At 47.0% G+C, this 23,248-nt stretch overlaps 1 protein-coding gene across 1 annotated transcript in view; it reads right to left on the bottom strand.

Moving 5' to 3' along the window:
• The window catches only part of RAB3B (RAB3B, member RAS oncogene family), a 966,803-nt gene extending 946,181 nt beyond the window's left edge, over positions 1-20,622 (bottom strand). Inside the window, exon 1 of the mRNA XM_069642203.1 lies at positions 20,343-20,622. The gene's annotated coding sequence lies outside the window, so the exon portion shown is untranslated. The remainder of the gene's footprint in view (positions 1-20,342) is intronic.
• Between the last annotated feature and the right edge of the window lie 2,626 nt (positions 20,623-23,248).

Below are 23,248 nucleotides of genomic sequence, written 5' to 3'. Positions count from 1 at the left end.
AGATGCAGAATAACACGAAGCACGTGAAACCAATCGGGTGTGGTTTAAATAGCCTTCTGTAGTGCTTAGGCATCTTCTTCCACGGCCTCACCCAGGTAAGAAAAAGAGTTCCAGATTTCTAGAAGAGTTCCTGTGTTCTGCTTCCAGGGAGTGGCTCCTGCTCCACCCAGACAGAAAAAGTAGTCCCAGGCAGAGAAGGATCAGGAGACCAGCTAGCTGGTAAGTAAGCAGCATGGTCTGCTACAGGTAGGTCCACCAAGCACTCTTATCTAATATAAGCCCGGCGCTTCTGTGCCGGGACCAGTCACCTTCATGAGCCTGGCGCCACTGGCGCCAGGACAAGGTCCAAAAGGTCCCAATAGGGACTGGCTGGTTCCTGGGATCAGAGTTATGGGCCTGCTTCCAAGGTCGTGGGGCAAGTCCTGACCCCTTGGAAGCAGGGATCATGACAGCACCCCCCCTTAAGGCCCCTCCCAAGGTTGACTTCTCCGGAGGTCTTGGTTTGTTAGGAAATGTCCGATGAAATTTCTTGATTAGTCGAGGTGCGTGTACTTGTTCTGCAGGTTCCCAAGATCTTTCTTGGGGGCCGTAGCCTTTCCAGTCAATCAGGTAGTGTAGTTTTGATTTGGAGATCTTGGAATCCAGGATATTTTTGATTTCAAACTCGAGTTCTCCGTCAACTAGGGTAGGTTCAGGAGATTTAGTCAATCGGGTTTCTGGTTGAACAGGTTTTAGTAGTGAAACATGAAAGACTGGGTGCATTTTCATACGAGGGGGTAAATCCAACTTGACCGCTACTGGATTTATTATGGCAGTGATAGAGTAGGGTCCCAGGTATCTTGGGTTAAAGGTGCGTGATCCCTTTAAGGGTAAATGTTTGGTGGATAACCAGACTTGATCTCCTATTTGGTATTGAGGGGCTTCCTTCCGATGTTGATCTGCTCCTTTCTTGTATTGTTCCTTGGCCCTTTGAAGGTGGGTAGTAGCTTCCTTGAAGGCTTGGGTGATGGTTGAATGTAGGTGGTCAACTGCTGGTGTTCCAAGATCCTGAGGTTGATCCAGGTTAGAGGTTCGAGGATAGTTACCATACAAAAGAAAAAACGGGGTCTTTCCGGTTCCAGAGTGGACTGAGTTATTGTAAGCGTACTCGGCTATCCAAAGGATGTCCTTCCAAGTTCCTTCTGTCTGTTGCAGCATGCAGCGTAGGTACTGTTCCAAAGTCTAATTGGTCCTTTCGGTCTGACCGTCGGTTTGTGGGTGGTGACTGGTTGAAAGTCTCACATCAATTTGAGCCAACCGACAGCAACTCCGCCAGAAGTGGGAGATGAATTGACTTCCTCTGTCCGAGATTAAAATTGAAGGAAAGCCGTGCAACCGAACAATGTTTTCAAGAAATTCTCGAGTCAGGATTGCTGCTGACGGTAAACCCTTTAGTGGGATGAAATGTGCCATTTTTGAGAATAAGTCTACGATTACCAGGATTGTATTATATCCGGAACAGGGAGGTAAGTCGGTGATAAAGTCCATGGAGAGGGTATGCCAGGGACAAGGTGGGATGTCAATTGGTTGTAAGAGGCCTGCTGGTTTCTCCTTAGGACTCTTGTTTTGGGCGCACACTCCACAGGACATGACAAAGTTTCTGATGTCCTTTCTCCAAGATGGCCACCAGAAGTGACGCTTGACCTTTTCCGAGGCCTTGGCCATACCCGGGTGTCCTTCCATTAAGGAGTCATGATAACAAGAGATGACTTGATTTTGTAAGCTAGTACAGGGTAGATAAAGTCGTTCCTTGAAGTACAATAAGTCGTTCTTTACTGTGAAGTCTTCCCCCTGAAGATGCCATTTTTGTATGTCTGCTGGAGTTACAAGTTGTTTAACCTGGGCTTCAATTTCTTCCATGGATTGCATGCTGATCAGACCCAGGATTCTTTGTTAAGGAATAATAGGTACGGGCTCAGGGTTAACTATGTGTTCATCTACTCCAATTCGAGAGAGGGCATCCGCTTTACCATTCTTATTGCCTGGTTGGTAGGTGATTATAAAATCAAATTCGGCAAAAAATAATGCCCAGCGAAGTTGTCTGGAGGATTGGGCTTTGGCTGATTTAAGATACTTTAGGTTATGATGGTCAGTAATGACGGTGACAGTGTGTCGGGCTCCTAGGAGATAATGCCGCCAGGCCTTAAAGGCGGACTTAATAGCCAAAAGTTCCTTATCAGTAATGGTGTAGTTGATTTCTGGGGCCGAGAATTTGCGAGACCAAAACGCCACAGGGTGTAACTGGTTGGTTTCTGGATCTCTTTGTGAAAGCACTGCTCCCATAGCGAGGCTGGAGGCATCGGTCTCGACGATGTAAGGTAGTTCCGGGCGGGGATGTTTTAAAATCGGGGCTGAGGTAAATTTAGTCTTTAGCTCCTCAAAGGCTTGTTCTGCCTCGGTAGACCATTCAAAACGTTTGTTTTTTCTGAGGAAAGCTGTAATGGGTTGGACTACCCGAGAGAAGTCTGGAATAAACCTACGATAGAAGTTGGCGAAGCCCAACATACTTTGAACCCCTTTTACAGACGTTGGTGAGGGCCACTTGATGATTGCGTCTACTTTCCTCGAGTCCATGTGAACTCCGTCAGGCGACAAAATAAATCCCAAAAATTCGACCTCAGTGACATGAAAGACGCACTTCTCTAATTTTGCAAAAAGTTTGTGTTTTCGGAGCCTCTCCAGTACCGCGGTGACGTGTTTTCGGTGTTCTGCCTCAGAGGACGAATAAACCAGAATATCGTCAATATAAACAACTACACACACATCAATGAGTTCACGGAGCACGTCATTCATAAAGAACTGGAACGCGGCCGGTGCGTTACACAACCCGAAGGGCATCACTTGATACTCGAACAGTCCATACTTGGTACGAAAGGCCGTCTTCCATTCATCGCCCTCCTTTATTCGCACCAAATGGTAGGCTCCTCTGAGGTCCAACTTAGTGTATATACAGGCGTTTTTGACTTGGTCAAGTAGTTCTGGGATCAATGGCAATGGATACCTGTTCTTAATTGTAATCTGGTTCAGGGCACGGTAGTCTATACACGTTCTTAAGTCTCCCTCCTTTTTTGGCACGAAGAACAGAGCTGAGGAGGCCGGGGACTTCGAAGGACGGATGAATCCATTAGCCAGGTAGTGGTCCAAATATTGCCTTAGGTGGAGATTTTCAGGTTCAGTGAGGGCATAAATCCAACTGCACGGAGGAGTGGATCCGGGAATCAGGTCTATCTGACAGTCGTATGATCTGTGGGGAGGCAAAGAATTAGCTTGGTCTTTCCGAAAGACATCTTGGAATTACTGGTATTCAGGAGGCAGTTGTGGACTCTCAGAAACAGTTGCAGCTAGTTTGGTGGAGGGCTGAGGGTAACAGGCTGAGGGTAACAGGTAGAAGCGCATTCTGGAAACCGGATTGTCTTTGCTCGCCAATCAATTTGAGGATTGTGTTTCTCCAACCAAGGAACTCCCAAGATGACTTGCGGGCCTTGATCACATCAAACACGATCTTCTCTTGATGCCCATCTTGGCTTACTAACGTTACTTCCATGGTGGTGTGAGTTACGGGTCCGGAAGCTATTTCCGTCCCATCCACGGTGGTGATGACGTCTTTCACCGTCTTTGGACAAAGAGATAGATTCATCCTGGCGGCCAGTTCACAGTCCAAGTAATTCCCGATTGCGCCACTATCAATGTATGCTTTAATGGCATGCATACGATTAGGTTGCTCTGGACTCACGAGGACCATGGGCATGATGAAATGCGAGGTCAAAGAACTGGTTTTAACGCTCGGCAAGCGGACCTCTACACTTGCCGGGCGAGGTCGTTTCCCGGCTCAGAATTCTCGGTACCTTTATCAGACGCCCCTACTATCTTCTTCTTGGGCTTCACTGGACAATCTCGAAGAAAGTGCCCTGAGTTTCCGCAATAGAGGCATAATTGCAGTTGTCTCCTCCTTTCCCTCTCCTTTTGGGTTAAAGGTCCTTTAACAACCCCTATTTGCATGGGTTCCACAGAATCAGTTCCTTTCGTGGAACTTTGTGGCCTTGGAAAAAGTCGGGTTTCAAATCTGGATCGATCGGCTTTCCGATCCTGTAGTCGATGATCCAATTGCACTACCAGATCGATATATTCGGAACAGTCTTGTGGAGGATTTACCACTTGAGCCAGAACGTCTTTTAATTCCCCACGCAGACCTCTGTAAAACAGTGTGATCCTCTTATCCTTCGGCCATCCGGTTTCCACCACTAGTCTGTTAAATGATGCAATATAAGTCAGAAGATCTTGATTGCCCTGTCGTAGTGAAAGAAGTTCATTGTCCAAGGCCTGTCCCTGATAGTGCCTTGCGAACAGTTTCTCCATATTGGCTTGGAAGTCCTGGAAGTTATGGAGAATGGGGTCATCTTGAGACACTAAAGGAACAGACCAATCTGCGGCACTGCCACTGAGATAAGAGAGCACGAAGGCCACTTTAGCCTGGTCCGTTGGAAAAGCGGCGGGTCTGCATAAAAAGTGCAAGCGACATTGATTGATGAACACAGCAAACCTTTTCGGATCACCTGAAAAGCGTTCGGGCGGAGCCAAAGGTATATTTCCTGGTAGATTGATTTGCACCGGATTTGAGGAAGCTGTAGGAGCGTGGCCCCCACTAGGGGTGGGTAGAGGAGTTTGTCCAGCTTGGGCTTGCAGCAATTGCCTAGCCAAATCGTCTGTTCGCTCCTTGGAGACCACTAACTCCCTCCTTAGGGCATTTGTTTCCTGACGTGCGGCGTGTACTTCCGCCCTCAACTCCCCGAGTAAATGGGCCAATTGGTCTGTGTCTGAGGTTTCCATTGCGCCTGGGCGGGAATTATGTGGTAAGGCTTCGCGTTCTGTAACGCTCACCTGGTTCCCTCGGAGGCGCAGGCCTTGATCTGGTGGGGATACTGTCTTCAGTGTTAGGCGCAGGGTTTGTTTTGCTCCCGGACATGGCCACCTTCTCACCGAAAGTTTAAGGTGAAGAGTGAGGTGTCTTAGATAGGTAAATGCCGGGCTCTCCAACCTGCGTCTTGTGCAGGGGCGCTGGGTCCAGTTGCTTCACTGGATGCGAGCTCTGCCTCTTGATAGCAGAGGGTTAGCTGAGAGTGAAGACGCCGTTAGTGCACAAGCGTGCCTTGTAAGTATTTAAGTTCCTTTCAGTACAAAAAAGAAGGTGGGTGAGGCGCGCACTCCCGGTCCTGGTCAATTGAACCTGTTGTAAAAAATAAGTAGCTGGGTCAAATCCCAAAATGGACAAAAATTCACAGGGTTAGATCCCTTCTGCTGCAAATCAGGTACTTAGTAATAACAGGGTTAGATCCCTTGCTGCAAATCAGGTACTCAGTAATAACAGGGTTAGATCCCTGTTATTACTGAGTACCTGTACCTGTTCCTTTTAGATTGTTCTCTTCTCTTTCAAAAGTATTAAGTCTTTAAAGTCTATGTCTTTTCCTTTTCAGATGCTGTGGCGGTGAAGATTATCCTTCTAATGGCACGTAAGTAGAAAGACTGCACTAGCGCTGTAGAATGCACCGTAATGTCTCTTTTGTCTTTGCAGGTGCCGAGGTGCAGCGCAAACAGATTGGAAGCGAACGTAACACAGGTAAGCAGTCTTGTAACTAAGCGTTACTAACCGATGTATCTTGTCTTGCAGGTGCCGGAATGCAGCGCGAGCTGAGTTGGAACGGGCGTAACACAGGTAAGCAGACTTTGTAGTTAAATATTACTGACCAATGTTCTTTCTCTTTGCAGATGTCGGATGCCGGAAGAGAAAGGCGGAAAAAGGCGCCTTGGATGCTGCCGTTGGATTAGGTAAGTAGATGCGCTGCCTTTGCTTTAGCCTAACCTGTGCCTTTGTTTTGCAGGAGCTGCTGAAGACTGAAGAAGACTGAAGGTTGGATCCCAGCAGGTGATTCCGTGTTAACAGGATCTGGAGCTGGAGGTTTCCTGGAGCTGACACGGTGAGCGTCCTGCTGCAGATGCAGAATAACGCGAAGCACGTGAAACCAATCGGGTGTGGTTTAAATAGCCTTCTGTAGTGCTTAGGCGTCTTCTTCCATGGCCTCACCCAGGTAAGAAAAAGAGTTCCAGATTTCTAGAAGAGTTCCTGTGTTCTGCTTCCAGGGAGAGACTCCTGCTCCACCCAGACAGAAAAAGTAGTCCCAGGCAGAGAAGGATCAGGAGACCAGCTAGCTGGTAAGTAAGCAGCATGGTCTGCTACAGGTAGGTCCACCAAGCACTCTTATCTAATATGAGCCCGGCGCCAGGACAAGGTCCAAAAGGTCCCAATAGGGACTGGCTGGTTCCTGGGATCAGAGTTATGGGCCTGCTTCCAAGGTCGTGGGGCAAGTCCTGACCCCTTGGAAGCAGGGATCATGACAAAAAGCCTTTTAAGATGCAAACATGTACCCATTTTTCCTTATGTTTTAAGGGTGATGGCACAGTGCCTGTTGGCACAAATGGGAACTGCATTCACATGCTTCGCATCACTGATCTGGCTGGAGGTACGGCTGATCTTCCTGATAATTTTTGAACCTGTGGACAGAATGCATACAGGCAGTTGCCTCCAGCCTGGCGAGGTGTGTGCAGTTTCTCTACCCTGCATGTGCCTGTTCTCGTTATCCCTGAAGAGCACCTGATTTTGGCCCATTCAATACCGAAAGTTACATTCATGCCCCCTTGTTTCCCTGTTCCCCTTGCATCCCTTTCACCAATTTATATGGATAAATTAAATACTATGTTTGACAGTGAAAATCACTAACAATTGCAATGCAGGAGACGATCCAACTACCTTTCAGCAGCATCATCACAGGCTTTAGCAGACATTCCTGATCGATATTGGTACTGGTTTTCTTTATGGCACTCCTGTCACCTGGTGCCCGAGCAGTGGCCAATGCCAATTGGCTCAGGTGACCAGGCATGAACTCCTACTCTTTATGAACGTGTCTGAGTCAGCGTTCAGTGCTGTTAGGAAAGAATTAAGGGCATTCAGGCTTATGACTCTGCAAAATTGGTACATAGTCCACCTCCTAAAGGCAATGGAAGGTGGGGTATCCCGGAAGATAGGGAATTCCAGTTATACGTTTGGGTCTCCCAATGATACTGCAAATGGGACATTTCCCAGAACTATTGCTGACCTGCATAAACTGAAAGTGATCATGAAAACAGAGGCTGGGATCAACAATGACCCATGAATCGAGATTCTTTTCTCGTGGGTTCCTTCTTGGTTGAGCCTCGCTGCAAAGCTCATGCTGCCTATTTTTTCTTTTTTCTCATTTATTTTTGTTCTTGTCAATTGCTCCTATGTTGTTACTCTGCCCAGGTACCAACAGTTTCTGCCATGATGACCGTAACCCTGTCTGGGGCTAGGTCCACCACCATTTCATCCCATATGGGTACTCAAACTAAAGGTGGTGTGTGCCCTCACCAATTGGCATGCTTGTGCGGAGCAGCAAGTAGATTAAAGGAATTGTGGGGGGATGTGTTGGGTTTGTTCGGTGGAGGAGTATGCCCCTATTGGGACCAGTGTGGGAGATGGTCGTGGGGTTGTTCCCCAAGAAGATGATTATGATTTGTTAGTTAAAGTATTAACTAAAGGGGGAAATGTTGGGGTGATCAGGAAAGGTCCTCATGATTATGAGGAGTTCATGTTGGGTGCACCGTATGACTAACTGTGGGTGGCAGCGAGCTGGGTGCCATGTTGCAATTTCATAGGTATCAAAGTGTAGCTAACTATGGGTGAGATATGTTACTTTAGTGTTCCTGTTGGTCTAGAAATTGATACACATTAGCTTGCATGCATGCAGAAGGATACAATGTTAAACCCACCATATGCAATAGTACAAATATATGGGTAATTCATGAATCTCATGCATGAATCAGGAATACAGAAGTTGGGACCCCTTTTGCAAAACATACTTTGATTTTTGAACTAACCTTGCCAGGTTTTCAGAAGGCAGGAGAATAAGTAACTTCAACCCTGGCAGCCAGTACAGCTGTACAAAATAGCCATGAGTTTTTATGATCTGATAAGTATTGTAGATAGTAGATGTCATCTCCTGATGCCTGAAAGTGTGACAGAAGCAGTTGTGTTACTTATTTTGGTCAGTAGTAAAACACGGGGCAAGCCAGTGCCCAGAGCCATTCAGGAAATTCAATTGTGTGATGAAGTGTGAGTTTTTGTAGATTGGAAAGATTAAATGGAACAGTGACCCGGGGAACGAGATAGCATCACTAACAAAGAGAAATCATTCCTTTATGTACAACTGTGTACTCACTTCTTATGTGGTGGGCCTGTTTGGGTTAAGGTGATTAAAGGCCCATTCGCACATTAGACACGCATCTGCATTATTTTACAAACTGGAATGTCAAATGCAAAGAAAGAGACATCTTGTGTGTTAAGACATGAGAAGGTGATAAACTGAATAAAACAAAACATGCTTCCGGATTTCACTGCAGATGATGAATTGCTACTTTTTGAAAAGAGGAGACAACTCATGGAAAGTCTGTTCCCAGGTTACACGGCCTCAGACAGCGGATCCCCCTTACAGCCTCACTTCATTGAATGGTGTTCCCCAGTCTGATGTTCACTGGATGAGTATGGCCTGGCAGGAAGGCCGCACATATGGGCTGGCTAGCGTTGAAAGAAATTAACAAATGCATGTCAGGCAGTGGACAGAAAGTATGAACAGGTCAAGGCACCCTTTCAGACTCAATGCCTTTGACCGATGCTAAGGCCTGCCCTGATGCCAGCCCTCCAAAAACAAAAGAAAAGGTGAATGCTCACTTCACTCTGTCCACAAGGCCCCGTTTACAACGCGAGGCCTTGGTTAATAAAAGAGCCACCCCCCACCCGTCCCTGATGATAACCCTGTACTTATTTGGGGTTACATCAGACTGGACTGCTTTTATGGTGCTCTTTCAAGGGGTCACTGCTCTACTAGTAAGAGCATCCACTGGTCAGAGATTCACTGGCACCTTAGACACAGATGCTAAGTGTGACTGATGTGACCTCTGACGTGACCTTTCCATTGCACATTTCTCCACTCTCCCGGAGAACACCAACAGCTAGAAAACACTTGAAATATCTGCATAAATAGGGATATTTTGTATCAAAATAGAGGCTTTCAAACTCTTATTGCAAGGCATTAAGGTTGATGGAAGTTTAAAAGGAACAACACAAATTATGTTTCCTCCGTTTTATGATGATTTAGTGTAAAAACATTATATGCATATTCTATGCAGTCTGCAGTGATTATTGGAAAGGGATTCTCGATTTATGCTGACAAAACAAGTTGCAATACATAATAGTATGATTAAAACTCGTATATTTAAATTTAAGAGCGGATTCTTAATTGTTGCAGTCCTATTATATGAGGTGTGCAATTTTTATATGCAGTTGTTAGTGAGTTGTGATTATGCAATTGGAGGTGAGTTGGCCTTTAAGGTCATTAACAGGTGGAGACGAGCACTCCAACTATTGACATATTTTCTGATCCAAAATCATGTGCCTAATTTAAATATCTACCATAAAACAATCAGAACTACTCAGAGACTGTGTGTAATTAACACGGCCCTCATAATTACCCTCCTCCAATAACCTTGTTTTGCGCTGCTGCGCACCATACATACCTGAGTACCCTTATCTACTGTTCATGTATGAGGAACCTATCCATAATTTGAAGACCAAATTTAGGGCTTTAGACATTTCTATGGGCTCCAAAGGCTTACTTTTAAAGGGAAAACTGGGGAAATTGCTATTGCTAGACCTAAGGCATGGGTTCTTTTCTCTGTTTGGAGGTTGTAGGCAGGGCACTTGCCTATGTAGCACTAAAGCTCCCTTAGTCAATGTGGGTTTTTACAAACATAGAATGTAGGTACTTACACTTACACGGTTTGTTAGCGAGGACTTCAATGTGTTTTTTTTTTTAAATTTCAATTCTGATTCAATGCAAATGGCATCCGGGTGAATTCTGAATTGTCTGGGTTATCATATGGTGCCAGAAATCCAAGCACACAAAAATATCATATGTCACAGCAAGAACTAATGATCAACAAATAATACCAGTTAATAAACCACTTTTTAAAATATTTTGCCATATGCTTTGATTTTGTGTGTATATGATGTGCCGTGTAAAGTTTCATGTATTTGTTTGTTTAAATCCGAGATCAGCTTGATTCAGTCAATAAACCACTTAAATAAATCAACCAAATTAGATTTCTATTACAGTAAACTTTCATTATGGGTGAAAAGTGGTGGGACAAAACGGAGGGTCTTTATAGTATATAGTAGCTACTTCAAGTCTGTTTTGTATACTAAGCAAAGATGATTCCTGTACATCTGTGTGTATGTCACGCTGTACAACATGTGTGTAGGAAGCTGTGGGGTGCAATATGTTCAAACACAAACTTGTATTGCCCTAGCTATTGCTAATTTCTATTTTTGAAGAGGTGGCCATCTTGATTCTGGAGAAGGGTCTTGGGTTGCTTCCTGAAAAGTAGAAGCGTGGGGAAGGCAGGGGAGCTGATGTTGAAAGGGAGGAGATTCCATAGACAGAGAAGTCATGTCTTCTGGTTCATTCCTTCTTGTACCAGCACATGTACAAAAGCCTAAGAGCTAAGAGTTGCAGTAAAACAGGCCGGAAATAACCAGTGTTCTAGTCAATTCTAGCTTTTAGGACATCTCAAAATATTGACATACTCTTTTGCAACTGTTGGAGTTATGAGTGTGGAGTCCAATGGCAGAGCAGCCCATTGGTGGGTGACACTGCAATCCTTGAGGTACAGAATTGGAGGCTGGGGCTGGCAAGACCCAAACACTTGAGCCTCAAGGCACCGTCAGTTCCCTCTTTGAGTGTGAGTACCGACACTGAGGAGGGTGACATTGGGTTTGTGCCAATTTCAGGCACCCTAACGACTCGCTCAGTGCTGGCTTGGGACCTTTGGGACCTTTGACTGGATTTACACTGAGGCGGGTTGTGCAGCACCCAGCTGCAGGGCTTTTGGCATAAATACGAGCAAATGGCACTCTAGTAACCTTGAATGTAATTTTCAATTGCACAATAACAATGTATGTTCTTATACAGCATTTACTGCATGATTCCTCCTTTTAATCTCTGTGAGAACAGGTGTTATTATTCACCAATATAGGGTTGAAAGTACATGCTGGCCACATCACAGGCAAGCGCTTTACTTGGGAGATATCCACCTCAGCAGTTGCACACATGAGTGTCAGCAACCCTGAATCTCCCTTTTCCAGGGTTGACACTTAGCTAAGAATCCAAACAGACAGGGGGTAAATACGTTGAGGAGCTCTTCACATCTACGTGTTGACATCTCTCATTTCCCTGAAACACCTCACTGACTATTTGCTCTCATAATCATAATGACTAGTGGCAGAGCTCAGTCCCAAATGGGCAATCAAAGATGGCAGGTATAGGCACCCCTAGGGGTTACAAGGAGTGCTTAATGTGTGGGGGTGTTTGCCAGCGCTCAGCCCTGGCACTTATTTCTGGGCCCCAGAACCTATTGTCTCAGACTCAGTTCAATTAATATTTGGAGTTTATTAACTTTATTATTTTAACTGTCAGTCACCTAAACGCATCTAGAAAAACGGAACAAAATGTTAACTATTAAATTAACGTCACACTTAAACATTTGTCTATTATCAAAGCACAGCAAGTATGTAATTGTATGTTATGTTGATTGGAATTTGTAAATCACACATCTGCCATAGTCAGTACATCCATCAACCCCAATGAGCCAGTGGGAGTTGCATCTTTTATCCCATACATGTTGACAGTGAGGGGAGCAGTCGTGAGTTGTGACAACAGTGAGAGGGAAGTTGCCTGATGTGTCATGGGTATGCTAGCAAATATTTGAGCCCTGACACTCATTCTTTTACAAAATAAGTACTGGCCACAGGCTTTTATAAGGACTACGAATGAGGCTGTTGCTTCCCATCCCGAGGATGCAAACCCCGAACGCATTGCAATAAGAGTTGGTGGTGGTGATTCCAAACCTCCACCACTGGACACCCACCACTTTTCTGAGAGAGTGAAACAATCAAAGAGACGTATTAAGGACATAGATGGTATAGTGAAGCCTCTGAAGCAAGAAGTGGCTGATGTGCGAAACCACATACAACTGCTTGGACACAGAATCGAAGGCAGTGAGAGCTACTCCCAAAGGAACAAATGCTGTATCATGGGCCTGCCAGAAGGGGAAGAAAGAAATAACACAGCACGTGTTATTGAAAATGTATTGCTGCAAGAGATTGGCACAGGTACATTGTTGTGAGGATTCACTATGGAAAGAGGTCATCGTACATTGATGCATCATCCTCCAGTAGGGGCAACTAGTCAGCGCATAATAGCCCAGACCCTGAATCCTAAGGACAAAGGAATGATTCTAACTTTCTCCCTTCAATGCAGAATGATGCACCATAGAATTTCAACACTCCCAGACTTTCCATATTATAAAAACTGGTGCAACACTGATGGGAATCCAACCAAATCATCAAGCAGAAGTTAATGCAAACACAGATAAAATGGACGCTACAGTTTCCAATGAAACGTAAGATCATTCATGACAGCAAACCAATCTCTTTTGAAAGCCCATAGGAATCGGAGAATGGTTTGCCCACCTCTACAATGGGAGACCAAGCTGGCAGAAATAAAGAAGTGGTGGCCACTAGAGAGAATGGAGCAGAACTCGGTGGTTGCTGAGTACGAGCCCGTCGTTGAAATCCCAGTTACTGAAGAATGAATCAGCCACTCATCCTAGAGACTAGGGCTCAAGGAGATGACAGCACTGGCATGTACTCACCTTACAATTTTGATGCCAACATTGGAGAGTCTGGTGCTCGCTTCCCTGACTGAACTGTGCTAGATCACAGTTACTGTGCAGTAAAGATCTAATGTGACATGAAATCAACTGGGATAGTGAATGGAACACTCCAATGCATGCATTATTGCATACAAATTCAGGGTTTTTACTCAGATTTTGGGGACCACTCCACTCCACCAACACGTCACTAGGTTTACAATGCTGTGACACTGTTGTAGACTTTCTCCCGGTATTACATGAGTGCACACACCTGCACACTGATATCCCCCAGATTGCCTTAATTGCTCCAAAAACAAAGACTTGTGGCTTCCATTTCCGCCTCCTCAACTGTTCAACCAGGCATTCAATCTGTAATCATGCTAAGAACAGATGATACACCAAACATAGCATACACTTTCTATATAGCAAGTACAGTGAGTTTGTAGTTTTACCCAGCGTGCACGTTTCTATCAACCCCCCACCCCCACCTAGTTTCGCTCTGAAGGCCCACAGATGCTGTATGGTGATGTCATGTGCACTCAAAATTCTTTTTACCCAGGATCCCCATCTGTATTTCATAATGTCTGCATGTATGCGGTGCTACGTTTAACCCTGGAATAGTTGCACATACGCGCAATATAATTAAATACCAAGGTGTGTCTTGTTAATCTACAATACACCCTGGTATTATATGCATTTAAGTTGATCCTCTCCACATGGAGTTCTCATTCATGGAATATTTTGTGTGCACGCTGTTGTAATATGCCCTGCATGTCTTCGTATGCGTCCATTTTAATCCCTCCTGCAATCATTGTGCAAGTATATGTTTTGAGTGCATATTGGTTTCACCGTGGATATCTGTATGAATTGTATTGGTATTTCCAATTTGACCCTAGTAGTTTGACCAGCCCATCCCAGTGGCTTCTGTTACCAAGAACATTTATTGATGCATTTAGGATGCGCACTAAACCCCCAGGCATCAAGGCGCTCGTTACAGATTAGTCAAACCAGGTACAGGAAAACAGTCAGCAGGCTTGGCGATCAGTCAGTCGAAGAGCCCTGGGCGAACAGCAGTGTCTTGCAGTGTTTCGGAAAGGTTCAGTAGGATTGCCTGGCTCTCAGTGCTGAAGGTAAAGCATATCAGCCCTTGGTGACAATGACAGGGAAACTCGAGCGGCCCGCTCTGGTATTCTTGGATCTTGGGATGACCAGTTGGTCCGAATAGGCAGAGTGAGTTAGTTTTGCCGATTGGGATTTTTTTCATCTTTAACCATCGTCTATCCTGGATTATGCAACACTTGGATCAGGATTGGCAGTCCTAGAATTAACATTCTGCCCTTTGACCTGGGGGACAACGTATAAAGATACCCATGGAAAATAAGCCACCAAACTAGCAGAATATTCAGAGTACCCTCAGAAGCCCCTCATGACTCCAACATTGTATTGTGTACTAGCTTACAAGTCTCCACATCTGTCTTGGAAAAACAACCCAATTATCACAACACATTAGGACGCATCCTCCACCTCCCTTTTGCAGAAGCATGGTCCACCTAACAGGATGGGCGTGGACCCAAGCAATCACAAAGCAATCTAACCCTGCTGCATCCGCAAGTTCCTTTGTTTGTGAAATCGATTTACCTCTTTCCCATCCTTATCTCTTCGCCTTGCTCATTCTCGTTTCCGCTAGCAAACTAAAGTCAGAATACCCCTGGTAGTGGAGCTGGACACCACTCCACAGACACCTAGGGCCTCGTTACAAGATTGGCGGCAGCCATGGAGCTATTAGCTCCATGGCTGCCGCCAAACCGAGCTCCTTTACCGGGTTCCCTGAATGGGGAATTACCGGGCCATTCCGAGTTCGGAGGGCCCGGTAATTCCTCCCTCAGGGAAACCGGGCCCGGACCTTCCCCATTCCCCATTTGAGCCCCCATAGGGCTTAATGGGAATGGGAGAGGGAGCTAACAACGGGCCGATTACGACTGGCCCATTGTTAGCTCCCTGGTCCCCTCGCGGGACCCGGTAACGACGCCTGGTTTTGCCAGGCGTCCTTACCGGGTCCTGCGAGGGGACCTCGTAATGGTGCGGAATGGTGTTAACGGGTCCGCATCCATTAGCGGAACCCGTTAACCCATTCTGCATGGGTTGTAATGAGGTCTCTATTGTCACAACATAGCATTTGGCGCAGTATAAGAGATGTCTAACATAAAATACCGGTACCCATTCATTTTGCTGAAAATAAATCAGAGTGGTACATTTTAGCAAAACCCAAAATACAGAAAGATACAGAAAATGTGAATTCAATATATAGATGGTGGTGGGGGAAGGGGTTAAAATGTGTGTGGATGGGTTGGGGTGGGCTTAAAAGAATATAAAAACGGAGGGCTTAGGGTGAACTCCCCCCCCCAAATAAAATAAAAAACAATTAGGTCTTTCTTTGGTAGTTTGACTTCGGTGAAATGTACCACTCTGATTTTACCCTTGGTAAAATCACATATAACCGGAATATCACATTCACTTACACTGCATTGTATCCCATTCCATTCTGTTCCTTTAAAGTATCCGCAGGGCCACCCAGGAAGCGGGTACACATATAGGGCGTGTACGCGGATCTGTTGCTCTCAGGGTCCCTATCAGGGCTCGGGCATAGTCCGCGTGCTGCACTTTACCTCTTTTGGTTTGGGCAGATTTCTTGACCATGCGATTTTTTGTTTTATTACAGCACATATTTACTTTCCAAGACTTTGCAAAATTCTGCAGTGGCTCTAAGCACTAGAAAGCAAATGTAAGGCAGTGAGATAGCAGTATATGAAACACAAATCACATTTGAAGAAAATCCCACTTTATGGAAGCCACTATGTCTTTTAAATAATGAGAAAGGCCTCTAGTTGCCCAAAAAGGTCCAAAGGTGACTTCATGTAGTAAGGAGACAGCACTTCTTAACAAAATGAAGGAGCAATTTCCCCCGAATGGGATGAACAGCGGGGGTGAAGTCCTCATGCACTTGATTTGTGTGCTGTGTTCTCCAAAGAGCTTTCCATTCCCAACTTGCCAGTGAAGCCTCCAGAGGAGCAGGTGTGTGCATGCATGTGTGTGTTTCAATACCCCTTTCCTAATTGAAATGTTGTACCCAAATGTCAATGTGTTGGTTGTAAAGGGAGTTTTGCTCATTTTCACACTGTATATTTATATATTTCTTCATCCACACCTTACTGGTGGCAACATTTATTTATTTTTTACATAGCGCTTATAGACAGGTGAAGTGCTTCAAAGCGTGACGCCGGCTTTTGTCATACCAGCTCACTGGGGTGCCCTGATGACTCTTTTGGGGCAAGTAGTGCTTGTTACACATTTCTTACCTTAAGAGTGTGCCAAGTCAAGATCTATTTTCTCATGTGTGGGTATGTATGTCGTTTCACATTAACGTCAAATGTCTTGCACTTGGAAGCAGCCGCGGCATGGCAGGTAGCACTCCACAAAGCACCCAACCAAATAGATAATACACAGCAACGGAATTCAGTTTATCAAAAGGGCTATAACACCAAAAGTAGGCCTGCAAATGTAAGCTGGTACACGAACACTACACACATCTGGACCTAAGATCCCAATTTTGCCCCCTATTAACAGGAAATTGTGACTGCAGCAAAGGGTGATGCAGGAAGTCAAGGCTGGATTCGGTAGATTAATTCCCAGAAGAGCTCAGCTTCAACCCAAGAGGCTTCCTGCTTCGCACACCTCTATAACTATGCTGCTCAAGTTCCCAGCATGCCTCAAGAACTCCCAGGAAGCCCGGTGCAGCGAATTACCCCTAGAGGAGGTACAGGTGTCCGGAGTGCCTCCTAGCTTTCCTGCCTATAGACCTTGGCCGTGTGTGGCATAGGGAGCAAGTAGCAGACGTGCTGCTTGCCACTGTCCTTGTGCATGGTTATAACGCACTCAGGCTCACAATAACAACCTGGTGTTATTGCCTGACCATCCTTAAGCCAAAGACATACTCACATCATTAAAGCATTGCAGACAGAATGATGCCCTACTGTCAGTGTATACAGAAAGACAGACGTCTGAAGGACATCCTGCATAGGGGGTGCAGGCAATATGTTCAATATAGACGCCTTTGCATTACTATACTTTGATAGCATACTCCCAAGTAAGGCACACTGTCTCACCGTGAAGTAAAGCATAGCATGGCATGGCATTGAGCAAGCTCTTAATGATAACCTCTTTTATGTCGAGGTGCCAGGTTTTTTCAATTGTACCATACTAGCTTGTCCACGCCATGTCCTTACCTTCTGTTAGCAACAGTATTTGCCTTTGTATACAGTCTATTCTTGACCAGGCAACTCCTGGCTGAAGCTTGGCAGACCCAGTATTAACGTATGGCAATGCCCAGGCAAATAAGCCACCAACGTCTTGGATTTCCAAAGCACGCTGTGAAACCCATCATGCCTCGCGCATCAAATTGTGTAATCATTTACAATTCTCCAAATCTTGGAAACGTAACCCAATAATTACAACACTTAAGAGGATATAGACTTGTCCTGCCTTTTGCGGGACTATTGGCCACCTAACAGGACTGGCAGGCAGCCAAGGATTGTACCCCGGCTGCATCCCGCACGCTCCACAGACAAGCCTACATGCTCTGAAACAACCGCCGTGGTGATTTGGCACAGTACAAAAGCCTAATTATATAACAATTGTGAACACACATCTTCGTGTTTCTTTTATCACATTAATGCCGGTGATTGTATGGACATCTCTCCACGCCCTGCAATTGCCAATCACAGTGCACATCAGAGGTCTACAACGTTTCAGATTCTCCAGATGTTTAGGACTGCAACTCCCAGGAGCATAATAGTCAAGGGTTCCATGAGAGTCAAGGCCAAAACATCTGGTTAGACACAGGTTGCAGATCCCTGCCCTGCTGTAAATCGTGTTCGGTGCGACTTTCCACCCGACATGGCCATGTGCTCTGTACACGAGTGTATACGTGCATGTCTACGGTTAGCTCCCGGGTGGCCTTGCATATCATCATGTACACACGTGTTGCTGCTCCTCTTTTGGATTCACACACATGCACGCACACACGATGTATGCGGCCATGTGCATATGTTTGCAAAAGACATGTGCATACCGTTTTACGGTTTGTTTGCTTCCCTGTTTCCCTTCCCCCTAAAATGCACACGCCACACGTGCACTGCTCACTATATCACTGAATACACGCGCGTGATGCCTGTGCTTCCTTTCACCATACACATTGAATTCGTGTGTACAAATGTTACTGGCACCGTTTACTCCTGGAAAACACGCCACGTGCACGCAGCTGCCTCCTACCACTGCGACCTTTCACTCAGCACCCTGGACAGCGCACAGGCGCCTGCCATCAATAGTTACTGTTTCAGAAAGGCGTGCACGGCAGGCGGACACAGAGGCTTCACGCAGCACCCTGGACAGCGCACAGGCGCCTGCCATCGGTAGTTATTGTTTCAGAAAGGCGTGCACGGCAGGTGGGCATGGAGGCTTACATTCAGCACCCCAGACAGTGCACAGCAGCAGCCTGCCATCAGCAGTTATTGTTTCAGAAAGGCGTGCACGGCAGGCGGACACAGAGGCTTCACGCAGCACCTCGGACCGCGCACAGGCGCCTGCCATCAGTAGTTATTGTTTCAGAAAGGCGTGCACGGCCGGTGGACATGGAGACTTACATTCAGCATCCCGGACAGTGCACAGCAGCAGCCTGCCATCAGCGGTTATTGTTTCAGAAAGGCGTGCACGGCAGGTGGACATGGAGGCTTGCATTCAGCATCCCGGACAGTGCACAGCAGCAGCCTGCCATCAGCAGTTATTGTTTCAGAAAGGCGTGCACGGCAGGCGGACACGGAGGCTTGCATTCAGCACCCTGGACAGTGCACAGCAGCCGACCATCAGCAGTATTGTTTCAGAAAAGGCGTGCACGGCAGGCGGACACAGAGGCGTCACGCAGCACCCTGGACAGCGCACAGGCGCCTGCCACCAGCAGTTATTGTTTCAGAAAGGCGTGCACGGCAGGCGGACACAGAGGCTTCACGCAGCACCTTGGACAGCGCACAGGCGCCTGCCATCAGTAGTTATTGTTTCAGAAAGGCGTGCGCGGCAGGTGGACATGGAAGCTTACATTCAGCACCCCGGACCGTGCACAGCAGCAGCCTGCCATCAGCAGTTATTGTTTCAGAAAGGCGTGCACGGCAGGTGGACATGGAGGCTTGCATTCAGCACCCCGGACAGTGCACAGCAGCAGCCTGCCATCAGCAGTTATTGTTTCAGAAAGGCGTGCACGGCAGGCGGACACGGAGGCTTGCATTCAGCACCCTGGACAGCGCACAGCAGCCGACCATCAGCAGTATTGTTTCGGAAAAGGCGTGCACGGCAGGCGGCCACAGAGGCTTCACGCAGCACCCTGGACAGCGCACAGCAGCAGCGCTGCCATCAGCAGTTATTGTTTCAGAAAGGCGCGCATGGCAGGCGGACACGGAGGCTTGCATTCAGCACCCTGGACAGCGCACAGCAGCCGCCCATCAGCAGTTATTGTTTCAGAAAGGCGCGCATGGCAGGCGGACACGAAGAGACAACTTCCCAGCCATAGGCGGCACATTTCAGGCGCGCTTTTGGCAGGGGCTACACACGTTTTATTCCCTTTGCATACCCCGAAAGGTGAGAGGATTGACAAGTCATAAACATGGTTTCACCAGTGCAAACGAGCAACGTGCCAACAGGACACGGAGTAAAACACTGGATGAACGGAGGAATGGGGGTGGGGGAGAGAAAGGGAGAGTAGGGGAAGGAAGATTAGGGAGAAGGGAGACTAGATGAATAAAGGGAGAGTAGGGGTGAATGAAGAGAGAGTATGGGAAGGAAGGGAGATTAGGGTGGAGGAAGGGAGAGTAGGGGAGAGAAGAAGGGAGGGTAGGGGAAGGGGTGAAGGGGATGTGCGGGAAGGAAGGGGGAGTAGGTGAAGGAAGGGAGCGTATGAGAAGGAAAAGATAGTATGGGAAGGAAGTGAGACTATGGAAATGAAGGGAGATTAGGGTGAAGGAAGTGAGAGTAGCGGAAATAAGTAGGGAGAGTAGGGGAAAGTGAGGGTAGGGAAAGAGGAGTAGTGGAAGAAAGTGAGAGTAGGGGGAGGAAGGGAGCGTAGGGGGAGGACAGGAGAGTAGGGGGAGGAGGAAGGGAGAGTAGCGGAGAAGGACGGGAGAATAGGGAAGGAGGAAGAGAGAGTAGGGGAAGGAGGAAGGGGAGTAGGGGAAGGAAGAAGGGAGAGCGGGGGAAGGAAGGGAGAGTGGGGGAAGGAAGGAAGTTAGTTTCAACTTTTAAATAACAGGTCTGTGATTTTTTTCCTAGATTGGTTAGGTTAGTTCGGTTCTAAGAATAATAACAATAAATCACATGGAAACGGAAGTTATAAGGTTGAAAACATTTCTTAAAAGTGCTAGTACCTTCGTGTCTCTCTGGCTCCTCAGGTGTGAGCTTTCAGACACTCCAGGAAAGGAGCTCCCGAGGAAAAGCAAACGCAGGTGCCCGGAAAGGAGCGCAGGAAAGTGCTGCACTTGCTACTAGTTGCTGGATGGGCGCAGACCCCAGGCTGCCCCGCGCGGCTCGGACCTCTCCCGCGGTGGTGGGACTGGAGGTTCTCCCGGTCTGCACAGCCACCAGCTCCGACCTGCAGACAGCCACCAGCTCAGAGCTACCCCAGGGGGAGGGGCCTGGCCTGTGATGCCACAGCGTGGGGCGGGGCTGTGTCAGAACCCCCTCTCTCCATTGGCAGCCGAGGGACTCGACGAAGCCGCTGAACACAGTTCCCCTCTCCTGCTGAATACAACCTGCAAACTAATTCAAACAGAGCGCCTTCCCGCTGAAATAAATGAAGGAATGGGGACCCACAGGAGCGGGGGATGGGCAAGGCGCTGACTGGAGGGTGGCACAGCAGCCCAGCCTCTTCAAAGAGACAAGGGAGAGCATGTATTGTTTTTTTTTAATAAAGCAGCAAGAGGCAGCGATAGAAGACAGCAGCCTGCCCTGCCCAGGTCTACCCACACCGAGGAGGGAAAGGGCGAACTGTGCCCCTCAAAGCGTTTTAAAATGGCTCACCCTTCCCCACACACATGCAGCATGCCTTCTGAAACTAAATATCTCAGACGAGGACCCGGCAATGAGTGCCCATTACTCCAGAGACACTGGTCTGCAAGAATGGAGGGCTGGGGGCTAAGTGGGAGTGGGTAAACATGCACATTGTTTTCAGTGCTGAAAAGGTGCCAGAGACTACCTGTGGGAGGAGGGTGTTTGGACAAACTAAGGCATGACACATGAGAAAAAGAGGAAATGGCATTCATGTATGATGTTTGCTGTTTTAAGGGGATTGAACGATTGACTGTTTGAAAGGAACACCCCTTTTGGAAACCTTGGGTTACTTCAGTTGAAACCAACAAGACTACAGTTCCCATAATGCATTAATTTGTTAAATGAAAGTCCTAGACTGGAACTCAGGTTGCTTGATGACTGAGTTACATGGCCACCCTATCATATACTGAGACCCAGGAAACAATTGCAGAAGTAGGCAAAACACATTGGGCCTCATTGCACAGTAGGTGGTGGACCAAGGTGCTATTAGCACCTTGGTCCATGCCGGTAAAATACCAGCACCGCCTTGGAGGAAAGGGGAATTACCGCCCTATTCCAAGGTTGGCGGGGCGGTAATTCCCCCTTCCACCATTGCCCTTCCCCATTCCCATTTTTGCCCCATATGGCATAATGGGAATGGGGAAGGTGGTAATTACGGTACCGCAAATTGCGATACGGTAATTAGCGCCCTGGTCCCTTTGCGGGTTGGTTTTTAACGCCTGCTAAAAAGCAGGCGTTAAAGTACCAACCCGTAAAGGGACCTCGTAATCAGGCGGTAAGGGTTAATGGTCACCGGTACCATTACCGGTGACCGTTAACCCTTACCGCCTTCCATGTAATGAGGCCCATTATGTTTGTTGGTGCTCTTCAAGTTATAGTCAAAAGGGCCAGAAGTTGGGAAAAAAAGTAGGGTAATACCCAACATCCCTATGCACCAAACCCCACTCACCAAATCCTTTTCAGTTCCATTCCGCGTTCCGCCTCAACCACATTGCAGAATGCCTGCAAGCTGACCTGCACATGTGAAGTGAAGGAGAATAGATCGAGTCTGTCTTTTGTGGCCATCAGAAAGCAGATGCAGCTTGTTTGGGGCAATGGGCCTCATTAGGCGTGTGGCGGCCACGGTATGAACTGTGCCGGTAAGGGACTGGCACCGTTCATACAGGGCCGCCACATTACGAGTGTGCTCGCGGGTGGCGGTATGCACGTCTGGTCTGGCCAGACGTACATACCAGCACCCGCAACCAGACCAGGATGCTAACAACGGACCCGTCATTAACGGGTCCATTGTTAGCATCCTCCCCATTCCCATTCAGCCCTATGGGGGCTCAAACGGGAATGCGGACGTACCAGGTGCGGGTCCCATGAAAGGGAATTACCGGGCCCTCCAAGGTCGGAATGGCCCGGTAAGTCCCCTTTTGCGGGACCCGGACCCGAGTTTGGGGGTAGCCAAGCCATGCCGCTAAAAACGGCATGCCTACCTTCAAACTCGTAATGAGGCCCAATGTTTGCGACCGCCCATTTACAACAAACACTGACTGCAGAGAGTGAAGGAAATAGGGGCAGGGAGGCTCTGGTACTTTTATTGCAATATTTATATAGTTCATTTATCCAAAACGCTGTACATATATTTTTTTAAACTCTATGTTTACATTTTTTTCAAATTCCACAAGGTCAAACAAAGTACAAAATTAACTATTTTACATTTCTAACACCCCCCCCCCACACCCTCCAGCAGATTTCAATCTAATGTCAACTCACTTAATAAATCCTAAAGAACCATTCACAAAATATCACCTCAGCGTTCCCAAACATGAGTTTAGTGAACACATAAAACAAAAAGACACTCCACACATTCACACAAACATAGACACAACCGTACAACCCACCCAGAATTCTCAATATTAACTCAAACCTTACGCAATGTAAAATAATCCCAATTTACCATATATATTGTTAAAGGGTGTCCTAAATTCCAAATAAAGGACTTCCCGATCCCGCTTATGAAACAACATTTTATCAAAATAGGACAGAATCTGGACATCATACATCCAATTTTCCACCAAGGCCTTTTTCCTGGTCTTCCACAACTACAGAATCTGCTTTGCCACCACTCCCAGAACCTTGTCTATCCATTGTCCATATCTTTTAGCAATCACACATCTTCCCCTGCCAGAAAATAGAAGAGCCTGAAGAGACATCCTCAGAAAGTTTATACTCAATA

Source organism: Ambystoma mexicanum, chromosome 1q, assembly GCF_040938575.1.
Source record: "Ambystoma mexicanum isolate Mex_15411 chromosome 1q, UKY_AmexF1_1, whole genome shotgun sequence".
In the NCBI taxonomy this organism is placed as follows: domain Eukaryota; kingdom Metazoa; phylum Chordata; class Amphibia; order Caudata; family Ambystomatidae; genus Ambystoma; species Ambystoma mexicanum.
Note: the sequence above shows the minus strand (reverse complement) of the source record. Positions and strands in the feature narration are given on the sequence as shown.